Source organism: Fistularia commersonii, chromosome 2 (assembly GCF_037954325.1).
Source record: "Fistularia commersonii isolate RoL2024-O1a breed Wild chromosome 2, RoL_Fcom_v1.0, whole genome shotgun sequence".
NCBI lineage: Eukaryota > Metazoa > Chordata > Actinopteri > Syngnathiformes > Fistulariidae > Fistularia > Fistularia commersonii.
This window is the reverse complement of record NC_141285.1, coordinates 3,036,021-3,059,863: the sequence shown is the minus strand read 5'-3', so window position 1 is coordinate 3,059,863 and position 23,843 is coordinate 3,036,021. Positions and strand designations below refer to the sequence as shown.

Here is a 23,843-nt window from a genome sequence, read left to right as displayed (position 1 = left end):
CCATGTAGGGGATCTTTAAAAGAAAACCCTTTTCCTTTATCTTCGCTCCTCCTTGGCGGTGGGAGAAAGGATTTGTCAAAAGCACTACCGGGAAGGGGGGAGGGGGGAGATTTATTGGTTGTTTTTTTTTTTTTGGAGGGGGGGAGGAGTGCGCGCAACGTAAAAAAAAAAAAAAAAAAAAAATCCCGCTATGCGCTGGAAAACGAGAAGTTGCGTGCGGTGAATAGTCTGCCACCTTTTTTTTTTTTTTTTTTTTTTCTTGCCTCCCACCCCCCCCTTCCACGAAAAGAAGCGGCGTAGCGACTGAAAGAGGAGAGAAGCGATGCTCAGGAGAAGGAGCGCCTTGTCAGGAGATATTCGCCTCCGAGCGCAAGTGGTGCTCTAATTGGTTGCAACCCAAAAAAAATAAAAAAAAATAATTAAAAAAAAAAAATGTTGGACTGCAAAGCGTAGAGCCGCTCGTCTGCTCTTCTCAAGTTGGTCTCGACGTCGCAGAGATGCCTTTTCTCCCCGACGGCGGCGTCCCCCTGTTCAAATTGATTTCATGAGGATCGTACCGAAAGCGCAATGGCATCGCATCGCCCGGTCGCTCCGTAGAGCCGCCGCGTCTGGTCCGATTTTTTTGGATGAAAAGAAATCCTCCGGATGTTTACCGAAGAGTGGGATTCGTTAGACTGGGAGGTCAGTTTTTTTTTTTTTTTTTTTTTTTTTTTTTTTTTCAAGCTAGAGCATGAAAAGTGATGTTGCTTGTAATGTCAAACTTGTCTTTTTTTTTTTTTTTTTTTTTTTTAAATGCATATTTCATGAAGCCTCTGTTCAAATCGCTCGTATGTTGGGGCAAAGAAAAGAAGCAAAAAAAAAAAAAAAAAGCCGCATAGGAATGACAGAGTGCGGGCACAGAGCTGTATGTGGGGAGAGAGTGCGGTGTCTGTGGAGAATACTAAGCTGTTGTCAGATGGAGAGCAGATGTCACATTGTCATTGTGCGTGTATTTTTTTTTCCTTTTTTTTTTTCATCCGGGGAGACGCGCCGTCAGTTGGCGCCTCGTGGCTGTCAGGGGCGACGATGGTTATTTCTAAAAGAAAAAAAAAAAGATGCTTTACATTCGTCTGTTTCGGATTTGAACTTCAAGCCGGGTCTTGACAAGTAGACGACAGTCACATATGAAGCGATGATGCTTTTCCACGTTATGATTTTCTTTTTTTTTTTTTTTTTGCGTCTGGGATTGCGCGTCTACTAATGCAGTCACCACACCCGCCTGGTCTCTGCAGTGCCCGAGAAAAGGACCCCTATTTACAGACTTGTGACATCACTCTCCGTTTGCTCTCCTATAAAATGCTCTGGGCTCTGTCTTTTATTATTTTTTTTTAATCCAACAATGACCCTTATAGCCTACAGGGAGTCTTCTGCAAGTACCAGACCTGTTGCATAATGGTTTCATGTCACAGTGTGATGAATAGCCTGCCAGCACGCCTGCGAGTTGACCATTTTAATCCATGCACTTAGAAGTGTCCACAAGGAAAGTGCCTCCATCTGAATGGCTTTCCACGCGGCGTGATGAGCTGTTACATCGAACTGTTTGCGCCGGCGTCCCGTAAGAACTCGCCAAGTCTGCGTGACAGAAGTTAGACGTTTCCACCGGTGAACATGACAAGGATTTTTTTTTTTTTTTTTTTACTGGCATCCGGGAGTCTGCAGTTGCGTCGCTAAAGCCGAATCACCTTAATGCCTGGAAATGATACAGCTGAATTCCTTGTTAGATCAGCAGTCTGCAATATACAGTGTAAGAATCCATCTCATGGTGCTGTGATGTTGAGCAAACCGACAGAGGGTTAGCTACCAAGCATGACAGCTTTGAAGAATGAATAATGCAACAGAATAATTTCAAAGAAAAGATGGGCGGGAGGGGTTGCCTGAAAGGCACAATGCAATATGGAATTCCTGTTGATCCAGACTCCTCACATTTTGATCTTATGGGGGCAATGGATGCATGTGTGTGTGTGTGTGTGTGTGTGTGTGTGTGTGTGTGTGTGTGTGTGTGTGCATTCACATGCACGATTGAAGAAGTACCTGCTGGACAACCGTCCTCTCCTGGATTTGTGATCAGAATGCCAAATAACTAACTTGGGACAGTGTATGTGTGTGTGTGTGTGTGTGTGTGTGTGTGTGTGTGTGTGTGGAAACCTCACCAAAAGCCTCCCAGCATTCATTTGGGCATATATTATCTTCCCCCTGCTGAGTCTCTCTTCTTTTTTTTTTTTTTAATTGGCCAGACTAATGAATTTATGCTTTATTTCTTGATTTATCTTCAACTGGAAAGCAGGTCAGTCCCTCACCTGTTACACCAAAAGTATATTATCTCCGATCCAGCTGAGGTATCGCAAGCACCGTTTCTCTTTATTTTGAAAAGTTTTTTTTTTTTTATTTTTTTTTATTATTATTGCTCCCTCTCTCTCTCTCTCTCTCTTATGGCTCCTGCACTGAAATGAACCCGAACCTGTTGAAATTGAGCTGCTCCAGATTTCAGCACCACGGACAGCTCCCATGCATTTCCAAGCCCCCGCTCCTCCGACCCCCTTCCTCCGCCTCCCACAGGCCTGTGTTTGTCTGAAGGGAGGGCTGACTCACTCGTTTACAGCAATGCAGCCTCATCATCCGTCTTCATCACGCTGACAAGCTTCACCGCCACCCCCCCCCTTTTTTTTTTTTTTTTTTTTTTTTTTTTTTAACCCCACACCCCTCCTCCGAAACATACCTCGTCACCTCCGCGAGCGAGTGTTTTCCGTGAGGTCGTCGTATTTTTTATTTATCCGTCTATTTATTTATTGAGATGATAATGTGGATGAAGTAGTTACGGCTTTTGATTGCTGCTGCACTGCCTCAGACTGTTTAATATGCAGGAGCGGACCTTTCAAACGAGGGGAACGATGGAGACACACACACACACACACACACACACAGGGGGGTTATGGGCTTTTGTACGTATCCAGTCATAACAAAGAGCCTAAGGCCTAAGGGAAGAGCTGTTCAGAGATGTGATCCCGCCCAGCGTATAGCATGGGATGAATGTGTGAACCCAAGTGGAAATACGCTGCAGAACACGTTGGCAAAGGTTACAGTAGAGCAGGTGACCGGTTTCAACAACATGGTAGATCTCATTTGAATGCATTTGTGTAAAATAGTTGGGATATTGAAGGTTACATGTTGTTTTTTTTGTTTTTTTTGTTTTTTTTTTTTTTTGTGGTGAGTTGTATAACAAGGTGTTGGAAAGAACATGGATACATACATAGAGTGGAAAAAGTGATGACGTCAAGATATATTTTCTGTGGCAGTACGAGTGTGAATCACTCCGAGGAATAGATCGGAAGTTATTTTCGAAGTAATGCTCCATGCCGGATATTTTGGGAAGAAAACAATTTTGACATCGGGACCTTCGAGCCTCCATCTCTACTTTAAGGCGCCGTTGCGCATCTATTACTGTATCATTTGACAGCATTTTTGTGTGATTTCCACGAGGGTTAATAATTTTCCAGACCCAGCGTTTATCTCTCTCTTGTCTTTGTGGATGTTTCTCTGTCTTGGAAAACACCTTGACGTTCAGTCTAAAAGTGCTACGTCTCCCGTAATTTCAGAAGATGATTTTTTTTTTGACTATTTTAAAACACATATCTGTCACAACATGACATTTGCATTCGCTATAATATACCGTTTTTTTTTTTCTTTGTTTTCCAAGTGTCCTTATTTCACCGCTACTTCTGCCAAATTTATGTTTTTGTTTAGATGAGGTCGTGATGGGATTCCAACCTCCGAGACGTGAAGTCCTTCTTTTCATAATTGCCACTTATAGTACTTTCCCAGAAATGCAGCGCTTTATTAAAATGGATTGCGCTTTTTGCTGTTATAGATGTTTCATGGCTGACGAGAAACCATGATGAAACAAAATCTCTAGACGAAGTAAGCGAGGTCTGTTGACACAGAAAAGGTGAGATTTCCCGCTTGCGAATTTAGTCAAATAAAGGCAAAGAGTTTATGTGACATAGAAACGGGTCATCGGAGAAGATGCGCTGTTGCGGAAAGATCAACAGAACCGACGTTGGGGGACGGAGTCCCGTGAAATGTCGCTCATCTGTGACTTTCGGGTCGTCGGCGTTGTCGTATCAATGCTAAAAGTAAACGCTAATTATCTCCAGCTCAGTTAGCACCGTTTACCTTTCACCCCTCGCCTCCCTTGCTCTCCTGTTCTAATGGGTCATCCGGGATAATCCGGCCCCTCACCAGCCGCTAATTTATCCAGTTTCGCCACAGCTTTTGGCGCCACATTCAGAGCTTGTGTAAAAACCAGGACTAAGATTAGCTGGTTTAAATTAATCCACGCTAATCCAGTGTCTTAAATTCAGATGAACTGGCTCAAGACTACTGAGTCTCAGACTTGGAAAGGGGGGGCTTCGAAAAATCTGGGTTGAGATATTTCAATATATACTTTAGCATTGCACTTTAGCAATATATACTTTCGGCGCGATGGCGCAGCGGCTACCGCTTTCCGCCTCACAGGAAAGTGTTTCTGAGTGGGTTTCCCACCTCCAGTCCAAAAAATTAGCTTAATCGTAAACCCTTAATTGTATAGGTCATGAATGGATGAACTCCGACGCTGTGTGTGTGTGTGTGTGTGTGTTGTATGCAGAAAACATACCTCTTCATCAAGCACCACCCGCAACCTCCCCCACGAAAAAAACAAAACAAAAAAAAACGAAGAAATAAATATATTCATATTTATGTATGTATGTCACTTCTGACTTCCGACTACTGCTAGTTTGAATCTTCGGTGACTGAATTGCACTTTTTGTAAGTCGCTTTGGATAAACGCATCCGCCAAATGACTGTAATGTAATGTAATGTGTGTGTGTGTTTGCATGCAAACACCAGTTTGAACCCATAATCTAAAGCAGGGAAAGGAAGTAGTAATGTCAAAGGAAAGGGTGGACACCTTTTGCAATGTAATTTGTTTAAAGTATAATATAACTGAATACAAACAGCAGAGAAACAAACAAACAAATGAATAAATAAATGAAATGTCACTTATGGGAAGCGTTTGGTGGCAGGTGGGGGACCCCCGGTTAGACCAGAGACAGATGACCGGGGAGACTTGTTGACCGGGATTATTGAAAGCAAACAAGCCCTTGGAAGGTTTTCCAGATGATGACCATCTGGACAGTTCAGGTGGGGAAGCCCTCTGCACCTGCAGCAGCAGCAGCAGCAGCAGTCGGTATCTCCAACCCAGAACGGGGAAGAGGGTGGCTGATCATTCATGAGAAACTTGAGTTTTCATGAGTGTAAAATTACAAAATATACTGCTCAAAAACATAAAGGGAACACTTGAACAACACAATGTAACTCCAAGTCAATCACACTTGTGTGAAATCATAGTGTCCACTCAGGAAGCAACACAGATTCATTTTGAATTGTTTTAAGGGCATTACATCAAAGTTGGATCAGCCTGGAGTTTGTTTTTACACTTTAATTTTGAGTGTGATTCCTAATCCAGACCTCCATGGGTTGATACAATTGATTTCCATTGATCATTTTTGTGTGATTTTGTTGTCAGCACATTCAACTGTGTAAAGAGCAAAGTATTTCATAAGAATATTTCATTCATTTAGATCTAGGATGTGTTTTTTAAGTGTTCCCTTTATTTTTTCGAGCAGTGTATATATATATAAAAAAAAAAATTAAAAAAAAAGATATGGAGTCAAGATGAAAATCCTCCATCTTCTGCTGTCCAGAGCAGGGGCGCACACACCTTGCACATTTATGGGAAAAAAACAAAAAACAAAACATGGTTTCATTATCCCTGTGCGGCTCTGCATCCTCTGCTGAAGGACACTTGGTAGGAATGTGACTTCTATCAACACGGCCAATTACTCAAAGGAAATTCCTGTATGCACAGAACAGCACGTTGGTGGGATAAGCGGAATTTTCACGCCATCCTTTCTCTCGTAGAGAACGTTCAATTGCGTCACACAAATCTGCTGTTTCGTGCAAGAAGGTCCCACATGGCAAAACAACCTGAAGGTTACGAGGACCTGTCAGGAAGGAAGGAGGTAAAGAGGGTTCCCCAAGCCGACTTAGAACGGAATATTTTTGTTTCCTTGGCAAACGATCACAAAAGATCAGATCGATCCCGTGTCGGACCGATCTCGAGTCTGGTCACGGTAATCTGCGTTTAATCTGAGGTGAATCCTGCGAATATTCAGGTTTAATGTACGTCCTTTCTCAGACTCGGATTTAGCTCCAGTCCACCCTTCGAGATATTACATTATCTAACTCAGGACTAGGAAAAGACCAAGACTATTTTATTCTTTAGTCCTGGTTTAAAATGTAATTTTGTGATTTAATCTAGAACGAGGGCTTAATCCCTCAGCACAACACCGGTGCATGCAGTCTTATTCTACTCATGGGCATGAAGTCAGATTCGATGTCATAATTATTTCATGCCATGAGGATTGGTGTGTGTGTGTATATGTGTGTGTGTGTGTGTGCACTTCAGACATTTCCCTGATGCTCCTGCTCTGATTTGACTTGTGTGTTTGCTGACTGCGGGCAGCAGACTTGCTCTGGTGTGAAAGGGGAAGCGTCTGGCTCCTCCAGCAGCTCCCCAGTAGCCCCGAAGCCGACGGGCCGGCAACCTGACGTGCCATGCAGATTGTTTTCTCCCCGGACTAATGAGTTCGGAGCTCGCAGACCACCGTTTATCTCAGGGGTCGGGTTTTGCCCTCGTGATGGTGGTGGAAGCCAACATTTTTTTACCATCAAGGAAGCGGTTTAGGAGAATCAAGTCAAAAAAAAAACAAAGGAGATTTAACCCCATCGCACTTTTTCGGCACAAACCTAAACACTCATACCTCACATACAGTACAATGCAATTTTTTTTTTTCCACTTTTCACTTATTCTTTAATTTTTTTTTCTTTCTATATATTTATTTTTCTATTTTTTATCTCTCTCAATTTTTTTTTTTGAGTCTTATATTTTTTTCTGTCTTATATCTCTAACCCAGAGATGCTGCTATGGTTGTACAGTATACCCTTGTTTTTCGCGGGGGTTACGTTCCAAAAAGAACCCGTGATTGCAAAATCCGTGAAGTAGAAACCTTTATTTTTTTTTTTTTTACAATTATTAAACAATTAAATACCCTATTATACATTGCTGCTGTCGTCCTTAAGTTTTTTTCTTCCTTCTTTATGGAACGAACGGAGGATTCGTTAATTCCGTAATGCCGACCTACAGCCGCTTTTACCTTCCCTTAGCATGTCCAGAAGTTTAACTTTATCTGCGATAAATAGCATCTTCCTGCCGCAGGTGTTTTTGTCGGTCCAGAGCGTTCTGTCAACATTATGGGTTTTTAGAGAAACTCGAAATCGCAAGAGAATTCGCACGCACGTGATGTAAATTTGGCGAGCTGTTTTACGTACGTGCACATATTAAACTGCGACGTTATTGACGCACAGGTAGAGAAGAAGCGGAGTGACTTTTCAGCCAATCAGAATGCAGAACACAATGCACGATGCAAATCCGTGATGTAGCGAAACCGTGAAAAGTAAACCGCGTTACAGCGAGGGATCACTGTACTGTAGTGTCGTGTCCTTGCTTTTTAAGATTGTTTTTGAGTCCACCGAACCCGAGAGCTGCCGTCTCTAAATTTCATGGCACAATAAAAGCCTGTGACTATTTCCCAGTTCATCAGATGTGTGTACTTTCCAATTGAATATGTATTTTTCTAGCCTGCTTTCAAACTGTGTTGCTTTAACCTATTGTTATTTCAATTATGTATCCGACCAGGCGGACTGTATGAAAGATTGTTGTAGTGCTGCAAGCAGCATTAGGATTGTTGCACTTGAAGTGTGTGCATACATATGAAGTGTGTGTGTGTGTCAAGAAAGTTAATGGACCATCACGTGGTCTCACAGCTTTGATGTTGTTTACATACAGTCACTCATTAACTGGCAGCCAAAATGGTGCAACAGTTTTTTTTGTTGTTTTTTTTAGCACATGAATCCACATGAAGCTGTCTGTGCTTTACTAATAAACCCGATGGTGTTTCCATACATTATTTTTACCCGATTAGCAGGGTATAAAAGTGTAGTAAGATTCTTTTTTTTTTTTTTTTTTTTTTTGGGGGGGGGGGCGGTGCTGTCACACGGATGTCAACCAAAGCGCTTGGAAAAGTACCGTTCCCGTCATAATATGGCAAGTGATCAGAAATGGCTTCTGTTCAGTGTCTCCTCCTTCTCTTCTCCCATCACCCCACCCGTCTCCTCTCTCACCAGCTGTTCCCCGGTTGACGGCGCGACCCTCTCCGAACCCCAGACGAAGCCTGAGAGAAATGAGGGCACGCTATGTAAACAGCTCCCCCCCCCCCCGTCTTTCCCTTTTCTTCCCATTGCTTCTGTTTGAGTTTCCGTCACCGAGCTTTCAATCGGACTGCCGTATTTGTGCAGAGCGCCGGTTGCTGTACACAAACACATTAGCAGCTTTTATTTCTGTTTTTCTTTATTACCGCAGCATTTTGAGATCCATCCCCCCGCGGTCACGTTGATGTTCGGTCGACCGTCGGCGCGTCCGATCTAGACTAGTGAGTTCATTGCGTCAAAAAAAAAACAAAGAGGTTAAAGTGGCCGCTCATTTCCATAATAGACTTGAAAGATGGTGCTCTCACATGTAATTTATTATACATCACGGTCAAAACCAATCATGATCAGCGCAACCTTTAACATCTTAACCCTGTGGCCCTAATCTCTCGGTAAAAGTCCATCCATCTCCACGCTTTGCCCCGGAGCCGTGCATCTCTGAATCTACTGTATGAACGTGGAGCTGCTGCTGCTGCTGCTGCTCCCGGTTGCTTGGCTTTTAATTAGGGAGCAGCTATTGATGCAATGTGCCCCCCTGAGCACTCCTGGGAGAAAGATAAGGACAGCAGAAAATGAGACTTACATAATTTCAAGGGGGAAGCAATAACATGACAGACACAGGGGTATATCTTTTGGCAAGGTCTATTAAGAGCCCTTCAGATTTCTAGTTAGGGGTCCTGCAGTTTTTTTTAAGGGGGGAATGCGGTGAATTGGGCCAAGTTTTTTTTTTTTTTAATTAATTTATTTATTTATTTTATATAAAGATACTCACTCTTAACTCATAATACAATTTTTTTTTTAAAGATTCTGTTAACTCTAGATCCAATTTTTTTAAAACATTCTCACTCTTAATTCATGATCCGATTTTTAATTTTTTTAAAGATTTTCACTCTTAACTCATTATCATATATGTATATTTTTTTTTGGAGATTCTCACTCTTAACTCATGATCCAATTTTTTTTTTTAAAGATTTTCACTCTTAACTTATGATCTGATTTTTTTTTTCAAATTTTTTAAAGATTCTCACTCTTAACTCATGATTTGATTTTTTTTCCTAGAATGCTCACTCTTAATTCATGATCTGATTTTTTTAGAATTCTTAAAAAGATTTTTACTCTTAACTAATGATCCCATTTTTTTTTAAGATTCTCACTCTTAACTCATGATCTGATTTTTTAGTTTTATTTTTTTCAAAGATTCTCACTCTTAGCTCATGATCCTATTTTTTCTAAATATTCTCACTCTTAACTCATGATCCGATTCAACTTTTTCCACACAACTACTTTTAATTATGACTGCCATCTGATGAAATGTGACAAGGAACATTACGTTACATTGTTTTGCACACAGCCTAAAAGGACTTACCAAGTGGGAACATTGCACTTAACAGGAGAGAGGGGGGAACAATCTCAAAGGAAAACGCCGGAGAGATATATTTTTATTTTGTCGTCAAATCCCATGAAGGGACTACGACCAGCGAACATGTGTGTGTAGCCCACAGCCAGCTACAGCTTATTCCTCTGTGCCAGAGAGCCCTTTTGTTGTCTACAAAGTATTAAAACACATCTGTGAGTCACACTGAGCTACTTGGTCCATAATTACCCGAACAGGGGCGCCGTACTTTTCTTTAAGCCAGTCTGCAGGAGCTGTAAATGCTTGGTATAATGCAGTAACCTGCAGCGGAAAATGTCTTAAATGATATTTGTTAAAATCAAAGTAGCCGGGTCTTTGGAGAAACCACCAACCCTAGGGGGGGACGAGTCTAGCTTTTGGGGACCGGCCAGCCTTAAATTAAAAAATGACACATGCAGAGCCTTGCAGACACAGTGCTGACTCACTGCAACTTAATATAACAATATATTCATTTTTTCAATTTTTTTTTTTGTTTTGTTTTCTTTAAGAAATTCCAACTAAAATGTGCAAATTTACTTCAGAAAAAAATAACATTTAATGAAAAAGCAAAAACAAATAAAAAAAAATAAAATAATAAAATTAGTCAGTCATTTAATTAGAGAACAAGCTTTAAAGGAAATCATTAAACCAGATTCAGATAAAGTGCATTTTGTTTGTGAAGAGGATTCTCAGTTTGTCAGGCAGGAAATGAAAATCAGAGATAAAGACGCAAGTTCAATTATTGGAAGTGACAAATCAAGGTTATAGCAAAGCTGAGTTGATTTGTGATTGTTCATTGTGCAAACCGCATTCAACCAACTCCTCTCTCTTGATTCCATTGCAGAATTATTTTTTTCAATGTGCAATCTGATTCAGTCTGATTATAACACCTGCATTTGGGTGAAGAAAAATAATTTGGAAAAAATATTAATATTTTAATATTCATATTTAAAAGCTAATAATAAATCAATGAATCCATATGATTGGCACCTAGCATATGTATTGCCAGATAAGATTATTCAAACTATATTAGACCATAAAGAAAATTACATATAAAGATATTTTTTTGTTTTTGAAATCCTCAAATTTTTATTTGTTTTTATTTGTATCCTGTTTTTATTGGCAACCAGGAAGCAATGTAAAAGGTTGGAAAAGTTTATGTAACATCATGATTTTAATGAAAACTGTTTTGTTTTTTTTCCTAATATAAAATACCAAATTTTAAGCCTTAAGCCATAACCGGCTATGTGATGACCTACTAAAAAAAATCCCAACTTTCAAAAATTGTTTGATTAAAGCGTAATGTGTTGAGTCGTGACGTTCCCACACTGATCTCCCCACCGAAAAAAAAAAAAAAATCGTGCTTTCTTTTTAAAAGAAGCCTCATTTCTGAGGTTTGACTGCCGCATGTATCCCAAAATGCTCGAAAATCTCCCGTCGCACATCAATGTCGGATCCCTTTAACAATATGATTTTTTTTTCACATCTTTTCACATCCGCGTCCCTCATGTACGAGCAGATCTCGAAACGTCTCAAAGCTAGACGGGAATTTGTCTTTGTGACTCCCATTGGCCTCGATCATTAGTGTGTTAATTGCGATAAAAAGCGCATTGCGAGCGCTATTGAGGGCTTATGGTTTTTTTTTTTTTTTGTGTCTTTTTTTTTTCTAGGATAAATTATTTTTACTGTGTTCATTTGGAAAAGCATTGTGATCTCAAGTTGTTTTTTTTTTTTTTGTTTCCCCCCCCCCCCCGCTTTGTGCTTCTCTGCATCTGGCATTGAGCTCATACACTCACTGTCAAGATGCATGTAAAGAAGAATGTCAGTGGGTGAGGAGGATGTGTATGTGTGTGTGTGTGTGTGTGTGTGTGTGTGTGTGTGTGTGGATATGTCTTCACCCGCGTGAATCACGCGTCAGTGTTTCCACAAAGACGCCTCTTTTTTATCTCCTCGCTTCAACTTCAAAGCTTGCCACGAATCCTCCTTCCAAAACCCAATCCCCGCATTTGAGCAATGAGTTTTAGTATCAAAGGTGAAAACTAATCTGAGCAATACGATTCTCCTTTTTTTTTTTTTTCCACCATCCCGAGCCTTTGACGTCGCTTCACACGCAGCATTAACCAGATGCAAACATGTAAATTGCTAAAGAGGGGGTAGGGTGTGTGTGTCGCTTGCTCCTAAAACGTGCAGATTGCGGCAGCGTCAAATGGTGAAAAGGGGACTGGGCTAAGATTACCACAAGCAATCTGTAATCAAAATGGAGGAAAATATTACTGCGGTGGAGACGGAGGGACGGGGAAGCATTTGAGTGGTTTCCCGAGTTGAAGTGCGGTCGGGGGGGGGTGATTAATACGTCGCTCCCGCCGCGACGATTTTCATCCATATTATGCTATCACTCTTCATCTGCTTATCTATCGCCGCTTTTCACCGCCGCCCATGCTACAAGCTGTTTTGCTTGACGAACTCTGCGTATTTATTTTTTTGCACGGTTGAGCACGTTCCTTCCAGCGCATCCCCCCCGCGGCCCCTCCATCCTCTCCGCACCTTTGTCTCACGAGGGCAAATGCTGTCACAGTTGGAGAACAATCCACCATTGGTCACACTTCCTGGTAGGACTATAAAAAGCATGGCAGCCGGCCATCAATTTACCTTTTTTTTTTTTTTAAGGATTGTATCACCAACTTCTGTGACAATTCTTTTTTTATTTTTTTATTTTTTTTATTTTTATTTTTATTTTCTTTTTTTTTTTAATTTTTTAATTTTATTTATTTTTTTATTTTTTGCACGGTTGAGCATGTTCCTTCCAGTGCATTCCCCCTCGCGGCCCCTCCATCCTCTCCGCACCTTTGTCTCACGAGGGCAAATGCTGTCACAGTTGGAGAACAATCCACCATTGGTCACACTTCCTGGTAGGACTATAAAAAGTATCGCAGCTGGCCATCAATTTACCTTTTTTTTTTTTTTTTCAAGCATTTTATCACCAACTTCTGTGACAATTTTTTCTTAAATTTTTTTTAAATTTTTTAATTTTTTTATTTTTATTTATTTATTTTTTTTTAAATTTTATTTTTTTGCACGGTTGAGCACGTTCCTTCCAGCGCATCCCCCTTGCGGCCCTTCCATTCTCTCCGCAACTTTGTCTCACGAGGGCAAATGCTGTCACAGTTGGAGAACACGGCCGCAACAATCCACCACTGGTCACACTTCCTTGTAGGACTATAAAAAGCATCGCAGCTGGCCATCAATTTACCTTTTTTTTTTTTTTTAAGGATTGTATCACCAACTTCTGTGACAATTCTTTTTTTATTTTTTTATTTTTTTTATTTTTATTTTTATTTTCTTTTTTTTTTTAATTTTTTAATTTTATTTATTTTTTTATTTTTTGCACGGTTGAGCATGTTCCTTCCAGCGCATTCCCCCTCGCGGCCCCTCCATCCTCTCCGCACCTTTGTCTCACGAGGGCAAATGCTGTCACAGTTGGAGAACAATCCACCATTGGTCACACTTCCTGGTAGGACTATAAAAAGTATCGCAGCTGGCCATCAATTTACCTTTTTTTTTTTTTTTTCAAGCATTTTATCACCAACTTCTGTGACAATTTTTTCTTAAATTTTTTTTAAATTTTTTAATTTTTTTATTTTTATTTATTTATTTTTTTTTAAATTTTATTTTTTTGCACGGTTGAGCACGTTCCTTCCAGCACATCCCCCTTGCGGCCCTTCCATTCTCTCCGCACCTTTGTCTCACGAGGGCAAATGCTGTCACAGTTGGAGAACACGGCCGCAACAATCCACCACTGGTCACACTTCCTTGTAGGACTATAAAAAGCATCGCAGCTGGCCATCAATTTACCTTTTTTTTTTTTAAGCATTTTATCACCAACTTCTGTGACAACAGTAACAAAACCTCCTACCGGCAAACGTGCATTATGGTCCGAAAAGCTGAGGAGTGATGTGGTTTCTATGGTGATAGAAAAAAAGAGCCATCAAATACCCAGAATTCTGTTTTCTTTTTTTTTTTTTTTTTTTTTTTTTTTTAATGTCAACCAGCGTTAGAAGAGCTGCTCGAGGTTTGCAAGAGTGAAAAGAGAACATGAAAATGGTGGACAGCAACAGATGCATGTGTGAGCTCTGCATAAGTACCAGCACCGCGCAGGCAAATATAAGCTTATTTACCCACTAAGGCCACTGCAGCCGGAGAGCAATGTGTTGTTTAGGAAGCAGTTTTCACCGCGCCGCTTTGCAGAGGCAAAGCTTTTAGTGCGTCCCCTCGGACACGATGGCTGTTATTGTTAGCGGAGCACAACTTGCTGGAATTTAATCGTTGTTACAGGGAAGAAAAAAAACAAACAAAAAAAAAAAAAAACATGTTTTGGCAAAGTGTGTCGTAACAAGGTAACGGAGTGCAGATGGGTGTAATGTGTGCGCGCGCTGTGTGTGCAGAGTGTAAGATGTATGTGGAAGGAAGCCAAGGTGGTTCTTGCATGGGTGTGCGCCTTCGTTTGGCTTCGCTGTGCTGCTGCATCCGTGAATGTGATCGTCCACGAGCGTGCACGCACTGCTGGAGCGTGCACACGTACAACTGCATGCACTGACCATTTTATAGTCCATAGCCTTTGGAGGGGATGAGTCACCCCTCTCAGACCGTACTTACCACCCATATCTACCTCCCTGTCTTTTATTTCTCTCTTTATCACTTATACACACACTTGCACACACTTGCACACACACACACACACATAGCAGTATGCATGTACGGATTACACTTGTATTTTTGAATGGAGGAGATGGGGAGGTGTCAAACAACGACGACGGGGCGAAACCAAGGTTTGATAATACGATAATTCAAGCCGTCTCAGATGTATATATCAGCTTAATTTATTCATCCGAAAAGCTAGCAAGCACATTTGACGCACGTGCACTCGCTGGCTTTCATTAATAAAACGGAGGATGGGAAAAAAAACATCCAGGGTGCAGATTGCAATGCCTGCTTGAACTGTAGCATTTGTCAGTTGACATGATGAATGGCATCATCATTAGTTAATATATGTTAATCACCTAATGTTTGCTCGGTGCCCCTCAATTAAACTTAATGTAATATATATATTTATGTATATTTGATGGATATTTTCCTGATATTTTTCCGTGCTAGTTTCCTTCGACCCGTGCTCGTAAGAGTACAAAAAAAAACAACTTCAAATTGGCATTTTAATTCAACTCTATCAAGTCGCCTTGTTGCAGGGGGGTTAAAATTAAAAATGTCAATGACTTGAATAGTAAATTTTACATCCGCTGTTTGCAAACTCAAGTATTTCCGGCGGTTCCACTGATTACACGACATTTAACAAGGAAGGATTTGATTTTTTTTCATCACGCAGGCTTTGCTGCAGTCGATTTCCATTGTAAAGGTAAAGGTACAGCACCCGGCGGCTGCAATAAACAAGTCAACAGAAAACAAAAATATATATATATATATATATATATATATATATATTACCATCCCAAGCACCCTGAGTAAGTTCGGTAAATCTGCCGGGCTGCACCAGCTTGGAATGAACTGTGCCGGATATTCAAATCAGCATTCTCGCCAATAATCGAAACATTTAAAAGTATCGCAAAAATCAGCTTTTGCAGAACGGCGCTACCTCTTCTAACGTTTTGTTTGATTTTCCAATATTCATTTTATCCTTGATCCCTTTATGGTCTGTGTCAAATGCTCTGTTCTTCTTGCGATGATGTTTTTTATGCTAGTTTATGGTTGCCTGGATTGAACTTTTCTATTATTTTTTTTTCTTTTTACGCTGCTTTCTTTTCCAGCCCACTCCAGCAGCAAATTGCAATTTCCTAGATTTGTATGTCTAAATGAATAAATGAAGTAATGTGTTATTTCCAGGGGTTTGACACCCTTCAGCTATTGTCATGATTAGCCGCCCTTCCATTTGCAATGGCTCATTTAACAATCTGCTTTTGGGTTGCCATGTGTGTACTTGCTGTTTTGAGCAAGGTCGTGTAAAACCGACGCCTAAAATGCCATATTAACTGGGGATATGGTGTTAGAAGAAGTTTGAGCTTCATGTATTTACAATTAATTCAATTCAGAATGCACCCTGTCTGCTTTCATAGTCAACATTTGCTATCATCTCTATTGCATATTAGGTTTAGTTATTAATATCAACCAAAAAAAAAAAAAAAAAAACAAGATATTCAATAAGGGATTTGAATCTAGTTCAGATCCGATAAAATGATACTCAGCCGCAGCTTCGCTTAAGATGTGTCAGATTTTCAGGACCTTTGAGAGAAGCAGTGAAACCCCCCCCTCCGGATTTTGCAGCGCGGCTTTTCAGTAAACAGCCGTAGAAGCGGCCAGCTCGCCATCTGATCGGGTTGCCAGTAAAAATATCCGATCACGTGTGTCTAAGACGGCGTCGTCCTCGGCGAATCATTCAAATACATAAAAGTTGACGAAAAAAAGCGATTATTTCAGCATCTTTGAGCGTTCTTTTGCACGGAGGTTAAACCTGCGAGGCATTTAGAGCTACTGCTAAGTTTGCGAGTTTAGAAATGTGCACGGGGCTCTTTGAACGTCTCCACAAAACAAGGGACACTGCCAATTTCTCTGCAGGAATTAAGATTCACCTAAAGCTAAATACAACACCCCTAACGTGACGCTCCGGAGAAATTAATGCTAATGAAACAATACCCGCTTGATGTTTGATGAGATAAATACAGTGCGACTGATCTGCCCGAGCCTATACGCTCGTCGAGAGGGGATTCTCTTTTATGCTCGTCGAAGTTCCTCATCAGCTCATAATGCTTGTTGATTTGACTGACGCGCGCTCGGTTTCTGTGACTTGATTATTCCCTTTATCGCGGGGCTTGTTTGCCTCCTACGCCCGCCGAGCGATCGACGGGCGAGACGCCGATTAAGACCGCGGTCGTATCTCAAAAGCTACGTTTGCAGAAGGGACGAGTTGCCACTGAAACACCGATGACCTGTGTTAATGGTGAATGTCTTTTTTTTTTCCCAGACTGGTCAAGTCCAGGGTTTGTTTTTCCCCGCCAATGTCCTGTCTCGCTCTGTTATCCCGTGGCGTGCCGGGAAAGCCAGAGCGGGCTTGATTTGCACACTCAGTCTGGTTGTGTTCCAGCCTGTGCACGGCTACTCAAGGATGATAAAATACAGCACTGGCTGGGAGCTGAGAACCTGAAGCCTGTTCAGTACAGGATTTTAATTTTTATTTTCATCTCTTTCCTTCCTAGCTTGAAATTTTTTGAAAAAGGCGCGTGCATTTGTGACGACAGATTCTGCTGTTTCGGCATCAGTAACATGTAGCTTTAACAGGTTGTATTTTCTTGTCCATTTGTTTTATTTTCGTACATGCTCCGAGACGCAATGACAATTAAAAATCTCGATTTTTTTTTTTTTTTTTGGACGCATCGCCTGCTGGTCCGCAAAGATCGGCCGTATGTTTGTCCCATTTCATTTCGCAGGGCTGATAACCTTGCGCCCACTGTGCCCGCGCGATGAGATTACGGACCAGACTAACTTAATTGACTCTTATAATCTGATTTTGGCGTGGGAGGGGTAGATCGTGGATTAAAGTTGTAGAGCGCAACATAAACGGGGGGATAAAGGGTCGTTTCGGCAGCTCGGACTCGGGGACGACGGAGTTACATGTTTACATGTTACATGCGAGCGCTAATCCAGACCGAGCTAAACCGCCACGTACGCCGCCTAGCTTCGATAAATCGTGCCGTCGAATGGCCGGTCATATTTTCCTGTCCAACAGACGCGATAATAAAGCGACCGCCGTGATGCAATGCCTTAATGATAATAACTGGCCTGAAGCAATCACATTTGAAACCGCTCCCGTCCCTACTTGACATTCTGCTGTTGGCTTTGTAAGGAAGAGCACAACAGAGTGGAATTTTTTTTTTTTTTTTTTTTTTCCCGAGCGCGCCGCGAGCTACGCCAATAGCCTATCAGTCATCGTGACAGCTAGGTCAACGCGGGAATTGCACCTTTACGGTCAGCTTCTGTCGTGCCGTACGGTGAAATGCATCATAAAAGTGCTTGTTGAAAACTTTTTCAACATAGACATATGAGACATTGTGCATTAGATTTATAAAACGTGTAATTGTCAGATAATAAAGGCGTTAAATCTGCTGTTGCCTGCTGCAATATATTCTATTTTTCACACTTTTGCTCCCGGGGGGCATTATCCGTCCTCCTGGCTTCCACTCCTGCCCCCTCCAGCCCCCCGGTTACTCAGCTCTGCCCGCTTTAAGGTTGTTTTTAACCTTTATTTCTTCAAGGTTCTGCTGAGCATGCATTCCAGCATTGCCCTTCTTCACATTAACCCAGCTGTATATGCAGCTGCATATGATGCCCCAGAAAGTGGTTGCTTCTGAGCAGATGTTAAGCACCTTGCGAAAGGGTAACGCAGCAATACTTGTGTGATTGCACGTTTTAGTTTAGCCTCCCTGTTTCTTTTTGGACCTTTGGGTTGTATCGTTATCATTATTATTATTAGCAGTAGCAGTAGTACCGCAATTCATGGACTATTGAGCACACCTGAGTATAAGCCGCACCGGCTAGCTGATCGCTAGCTTGGTCTTCCTCCTGCGCAATAAAAAGTCGTCCTTTTCAATGTCTTCGGATTTGAACGGTCTCAAAATTTCACTGTAATGTCATTGGTCTGACAATGTTTTGTTGGAAGCTCGATTGCTCAAAAAATAAACATGAATTAGCCGCATCGTTGTTTAAGTCGCAGTGTTCAAAGCGTGCAAAAAAAAGTAGAGGCTTATGGTCCGCAAAATGTCCGTATTTCTATTGTTTCACTATATTATCCTTATCTGCAAACTTGAGTTTTGCAGAGGCAAGTATTTTTATGAAATGGCATGAAACACAACCGTGTAGGAGCTGCCATTTTCATATTTCACATTTTTCTGGAGGTTTCGGGGTCTCGGAAAAGTGTTTCACGTAAAGCCACGCTGGATAGAACATCTCTGAATAAATGTATTATTACCATTTCTCTGCCACTCAGTATGGATTAAAACAATCCCCTGAATCACCCAGCATTACCTTCTCTACGGTGGCTCTCTTTGCAAAACTCTACCATCACCTGAAATATCCCCAGTCCGGCTTTTTCTCTTAATTTATTTGATTTTTGTATGATCGGTCCAAACTCTCCTAGCCGGATGTTTCTTCACACGCCGCTAAAGATCCTCTTCTCTTACGCCTCTGATGTCTATCTTTCTGATTAAGTTTGTTTTTGTTCCTCAGCCAGAGGTACTAAGAGGTTTTCCATCCTCCACCTGGTGCCGTCCGGATGTTACCTCTGTCCTTTTCTTAATTAACTTTTAACCACGGCAACGTTATCGTAGCCAACTCATTACAGGTCCAGTGACAAAAACAACAATATCGTTCAGATCTCGCAGATCCTTCGTACCCGTCGGGTTTTTAGATATCAGAAGTGAATGTGCTTTGACCTCAAGCGCGCTCTCCGAAAAGCTACCTCGGTAGAATAAAAGTGATGGATCCAGAGACCAAGAACACTGTAGCCCTCTGCGGCTAACTTCTAGATTAGCCCTTTGCTACTCGGACGGTGTAAAGATAATTCTATTTCCTGGTTCATTCTTGTTGAAATCTTTTTCTCGGCAACTTCGGCAAGTTGTTCTTATTCTTATTCTTATTCACTTGGCTTTCTTCCCAGTCTTCTCAACCAAAAGGCTTCTTCAGCTTGAATGGACCGCGGGGAGTTTCCCCAAACATAAGTGTCGGGCTTGGGGTCTAAATGGCGACGACTTGTTACGCTAACGGTAGAGTCGAGTTGCAGAAAGTAAGTTGTTGTGGTTATGAGGGTGTCGTTTGGGGAAACAAAGGTACAACTTCTAAGGACTTACCTGAGTGAAAAAATTAAAAGGAAATCTGAATATTCACTGTCCTTGTTCAAATTTAACTCAAGTAAGTCCCCAGATGTTGTACCTTTGTACCCCCTCGTGACCTGGATGACTGGGAACCTCCGGTGGACATATATTTCCAAACTTTTCTCAACATCCAAAATAGTATCGGACTGAAGTAAATAGAGTAGAATATTCCCTTTATGTCTGTGGAGGTTCTCAGTCATCCAGGTCACGGTGGATTCTTCTCGAAATCTTCTTATCCTAGCAACCGGACTTGAATTTCTTCAATTGAAGACGTTTCACCCCCTCATCCGAGAGGGTTCTTCAGTTCTAATGACCTCTGGGGAGTTTTCTGAGTATAACTGCCAGGTTTTTGGCAGGGTCTGGAATATGGCGGTTTGTTATATGAGTGGAAGAGTTGATCTGCAGAAACAGAAGCGTAAGGGATGTTGTTATGTAATGGCGGTGTCGTTGGTTGGCACAGAAGAGCAATTTAGAGGGATTACCTGGGTTGGAATGTGAAAAGGTAAAGGTAAACAAAAAGTGAAAACCTGTTGGCCTCAGACACCGAACACCAAAACGGATTTTCACTCACGGACCAGGAGGATCTGCAAGTTGCTCTTTTGTTCCAACGAACGCCACCCCCATATTAGCATGATCAACTCTTCCGCTTACATAACAAGCCGCCATCATCTAGACCCGTCTAAAAACCTGGCAGTTATATTCGGAAACTCACACCAGTTAATAAAACCGAAGAAGCCTCCCGGACGAGGGATGAAACGTCTTCAAGTGAAGAAATTCAAGTCCAGTCGCTAAGGCAAAAAGATTTCGACAAGAATACTCCATTAATTGTCAAGCACGCACAGATGAAAATCAAAAATAGAATAACTAAGAATAAACAAAATGTTAGTGCCATTTTCCATTTTTGTAATTTAACCTCAGATTTGGATATAATATACATTTTTTGGTGATTGTTTATTATAGCATAATTATTTTATAATTACATTATTGTATTTAATTTCGCATTTTAGTTAAGTACATGTTTTCTACCGTCGTCAACAGTGAACACGCGTAGAGATTCGTTCTTTCCGTCTTAGAGTGGTTAAATGAGTGAATACTTTGGCAAACACTTAATGAACACATCGAGGAAACTTTAGCCACTTCACAATATATGTAAACAGGTACGGCTTATATGAACGAGTTGCGCATAAACAATATGATAATATATAAACATAACGTGCAAAAGTTGCGACTAGCGGTGGCGCAGTAGTGATAGCTTCTTTAATAGCTAAAAGTTTTGCAAAGTCTGTTCCTTCAGGGTTTTTAGGTGTTTGCCAGATGTTTCTATGGTTTATGTCATTCCCAAAACATTTGGCCATGACTGTAGAGGTTTAGGAGAGTGAGTGGATGGGCACTTGGGTAGATAAATGAATGAATGAATGAATGAATGAATGAATGAATGAATGAATGAGAAGTCTATTGAGAGAAGATCTGGGTGGAAGGACCTGCGGAAGTTCTTGATAGCTTATAGCTATCATTTGATAGCTTATCATCTCCATAGCAGAGATGTTAGCTTAGCTACCACCCTCCTCTCTGGCACTTGGGACCCCCCAAGACGGAGCTAGACGTCCTCGGCATTTCTTCCTGTCTGCTGATGCCGCCATAGTATGACAGAAGGTCCTTAGGAGAGTCCTCTGCAGGTCTGCTCTGACCTTTCCTGCAGAGAGCATCGATGTTGTGAGACCATTTCAGGTGAACACCCTGGTGCTTGTAAGAAACCTCTCTCCCGATCGAACGTACAAACTCTCTCAATGTTAAATGGGTCATATTGCCGCGGTTGTGTCCTTTTAAATTATTCACAATTTAACAGCTGCTTTTCTTTATTCTCAATGTGAATCTACAGGAGTCTCCATATAGCTACTCCTTTGCCAGACACTTCAAAACCCGGCGATATTCCATTTTATCCAGGCCTTTCCAGGAGTTTCTAGATTAAATTTGCAGGTTGTAGCGAGTTCACCTATAAATAGCTTGCGCCGCTCCACCTCTTGTCCTACCTTTTGGTTCTTCCTATCTATTCAGGTGACTTTCCATGTCATAGAACCGGGTCATAATGCCAGCACGTAGAACCGAACATCTGTATCACCTCACTCAAGTAAGCTCAAGCAAAAATGGATTCTGTGATGCAGCGGATTGCTTCGCAAACGCTCTCATTTTGACCTTCATGTTTGTTTTGGGTTATTAATCACGACGTTAACTACCATTTCCTGTGCACAAATCAGTTCAATCCCCCCCAAAAAGAGCCTAATTTCTACAGGATTTTCTGATAATGCAGAATGCAATGTGGGTTTTAATCAATGAATTGTAATTAACTAATTTTTTTTTTTTTTTTTTTCATTGTGCTGCCATGACATCGCTTAGAGGACAAACACAAACTTAATGATTCCTTGTAACTCATTAACCGACGAGTAATGTGAAGCTGTTTTGGCATCCGTATGTTCTGTGTGCAGACTAAGGGGAGCTTTTTCTTTTTCTCCCTCCTCTGTCTGCAGTTCTGTCCCTAAATGAAAATACTTTTTACAGCCGAGGTCTGATCGCATTTCTCTCCAGCTCGTTTCTACTTCGCCCCTTTTTGTCGTTTATGACGTTCTTCCCATGCTGCCAATTGTAAAGACATAAATGTCCAATTTTAAATAGCACTCATCGTAATCCGATAATTGTTGATATCGAAGCTGCTGTCGTCATTTAAATTTTGATATAAACAAAGGTGCCGACGGACAGCGGTTTTACTCTCGCGTCATCCAGACCTGCGAATAAATCCATCCGTCTGAATTATTTTCTCAGATTTACAACCTTCATCAACCCACATCTGCTCGGACGTTTTATTCTACTTCCGTAGACCCATTTAATAATGCCGCGTTGCGTTTCTGATGATTAGTGATTCAGATCAATCCCGCTGATCAGTCCTGGGCTTCCGACATTTAAATAATCTGGGAAGTTAAGCTCCTACGTCTAACGCAGTCGTCTCTCGGGGAGATGCGTTTTCAGCCGCTCTGCAGGGATCATGTATCCACACCTATCCATACTCAATCACAAATTACCATATGTTCACATTTTAAAGAATGTAATTACTATTTTCCAAATTAATGATGTATTGTTTCACCGCCCGAGACAATCCACTATTAATCAGAATGTTAATTTTTATGACCCGAACAGTGGTTAATTTAAATCGCCCACAGGCATTGCTGCAATCTGCATGTTACCACTCTGCTGTTCGCCTCGGCTCTGCAGACTTCTTCGTGTTTTTTATACTTCTAATTTTATTCTCGTGATTAACTCCTGCAGTTCCGGTCTGTGGCGTCACAGGAGAGAAACGCTGACGTTGTTTTGCATAAGCCAGACGCGTGCATGCGTAATAAGCTACAACTTTACAAATCATATGTTATCTGCTAAGTATCAGTCGGCAGTGACTTAGACACGGTGCCTGTTTCCAAACCTAAGGCTAAAATTTGGCTAAAACCTCCCAAATGCAGCTTTCTATCTCCAAGAGTCTCCTATCAAACATGCCATAGGTGTATTTCACGGTATGTCTGAGTATCACCTTAAATTGCTAGAGGCTATGATTCTTCCAAAATCCATCCTCAAGTAAAGAAAGTGAAATTAGCAGTCGAGGAGGGCGTAGAAAAAAAAAGGCATGCAGTGTTTATATATAAGTATATGAATATGCATTGCTCAAAAAAATAAAGGGAACACTAAAATAACGCATTCAAGAACAGAGTGAATGAAATATTCCTATTAAATACTTTGTTATTTACATAGTTGAATGCGCTGACGACAAAAACACACAAATGTATGAACCCATGGAGGTCTGGATTTGGAGTCACTCTCAAAACGAAAGTGGAAAAACGCACTACGGTCCGATCCAACGTTCATTGAATATCTTTAAAACAAGTTAAAATGAATCAGAGGACAGTTTGATTTCACACAGTTGTGTTGTTTATTTTTTTGAGCAGTATATATTTAATTCATACCGATCATGTCACCCGCCAAGTGACGCCATCCCGCCATTATTTTTCGCCGTATCCCCATAAATCTGATTTTCAACAAGTTGTACTGAGAAACCGTCCCTAAATGTCCAGAAAGTT

The 23,843-nt window shown here is 41.2% G+C and overlaps 1 protein-coding gene across 1 annotated transcript in view; it reads left to right on the top strand.

The window, feature by feature from the left end:
* Positions 1-23,843, top strand: part of adgra1b (adhesion G protein-coupled receptor A1b) — a 204,943-nt gene that overhangs the window by 146,157 nt on the left and 34,943 nt on the right. The gene's annotated exons all lie outside the window — the stretch shown is intronic.